Source organism: Ctenocephalides felis, unplaced genomic scaffold, assembly GCF_003426905.1.
Source record: "Ctenocephalides felis isolate EL2017-DRISC unplaced genomic scaffold, ASM342690v1 CF-g0.4_SCAFFOLD_02089, whole genome shotgun sequence".
NCBI classification, from domain to species: Eukaryota; Metazoa; Arthropoda; class Insecta; order Siphonaptera; family Pulicidae; genus Ctenocephalides; species Ctenocephalides felis.
In genome coordinates, this window is record NW_020538243.1 from 1 (window position 1) to 1854 (window position 1854).

The following is a 1854-nucleotide window of genomic DNA, read 5'->3' on the forward strand; positions in this document are numbered from 1 at the left end:
AACTAAAACTCCTCCTCTCGCTGCACATTCGAATTTTAAAAATTAACCAAAAATGTCAGTCCCAAAGAGTTCCGGTTTGTCCAAACTCAAAAAGAAGCACTTTCGCGTGAAGCACCAGAAGGTGAAACTGTTCCGAGCGAACGAGCCCCTTCTGTCGGTGCTCATGTGGGGCATCAACCACACCATAAACGAATTGAGCTACGTCAGCATCCCTGTAATGCTTTTACCCGATGATTTTAGGGCTTATTCTAAAATTAAGGTGGACAATCATTTGTTTAATAAGGAGAACATGCCGAGTCACTTCAAGGTGAAGGAGTATTGTCCACTCGTGTTTAGGAATTTGAGGGAACGCTTTGGAGTCGATGATATGGATTTTAAGGAATCGATGACTAGGTCACAGCCTATATCGATGGACTCGTCTGGTAAAAGTGGGGCCAAGTTTTACCAAAGCTACGACAAGATGTTTATTATCAAAAGTTTGACCTCGGAGGAGGTTGAACGGATGCATTCGTTCCTGAAGCACTATCATCCTTACATCGTGGAACGACATGGTAAAACTTTGTTGCCACAATATCTAGCGATGTACAGACTTACAGTGGAGAACGTTGAACACTACTACGTGGCTATGAGGAATGTATTCTCCTCGCACTTGAACATCCATCGTAAGTTTGACCTCAAAGGCTCCACTGTTGATCGAGATGCTAGTGATAAAGAACTAGGTAAACACCTACCTACTTTAAAAGACAACGATTTCATCAAACAAGCCGTAAAGATCACAATTGGTGAAAATGCCAAGGAGCAACTCGTCAAATCCTTGAATGCAGATGTAGACTTCCTAACCAAACTACACTTAATGGACTACTCTTTATTACTCGGTATCCATGATTGTGCAAAGGCTGAACAAGACAGGATAGAAGCCCGTGAATTAAAGAATGCTGAGCAAAAAACCGATGAGTCTGAACAAGTCGAATCTGAAGAATCAGAGACCGAACGATGGACTTACAATACACCCCCTGATTCACACATCTCCTGCGTGAATCCAGTGTGCAATACGATGGCATAATTCCTGACCAGGACATCTACGCCATACCATCCTGCGAAGGAATGGAACAAGGCGAAGGCACTTGCAAAGAAATCTATTTCATCGCAATAATAGATGTCTTAACCCAATACGGTGTCAAGAAACAAGCTGCAAAGGCTGCTAAAACCGTAAAGTACGGTTCAAACGTCGATGGAATATCCACATGTGATCCTGAGCAATACGGTAGACGGTTTATCGAGTTCTTAACAAAAGCTATCGAGTAGATGCACACTTTTTTTATTAATTTTAATTTGTCACGTGTATGCCCCCTTTGCTATTGCCAAATATTTGATAAATTGACAAATAAATTACTAGCATGTAAGGATAAATTTAAGATGATGAATACTGATGGAGACAAAGAAAATTTGTATCGGGCAAAATTCAGTATTTTTATTTATCGAGTTCAAAATTTATTAAAATCGATTGATTGTTTTCTTTGTCTCGCTTGAGATAATTGGATAAAATAGCTATGTTATGATACTGGTTTTTTAATCAATCAATACATTTTTAAGTCAATTCTTTGATAAAATAGAAATTTTGGCAATTAGAAAGAACTGTTAATAAACTATGTATATGCTATGCAAAGGTGCTTCACACATAAACCTAATCTTCAAAAGGCATAACGTCTAATAGTGATGTAACGAATATTCGCATTCGCATTCGCATATTTTTCGATATTCGCATTCGCATTCCTATTCGCAAAAAACGATGCGAATATTTAGCGAATGTATTTAACAAACAAAAAGGAAATTATTATATAGTTGCATATGAAA

At 38.3% G+C, this 1854-nt stretch overlaps 1 pseudogene; it reads left to right on the forward strand.

Annotated features, from left to right (window-relative positions):
* The first annotated feature begins 24 nt into the window (after nt 1-24).
* Nucleotides 25-1453, forward strand: LOC113380402 (annotated as a pseudogene).
* Nucleotides 1454-1854: the final 401 nt, after the last annotated feature.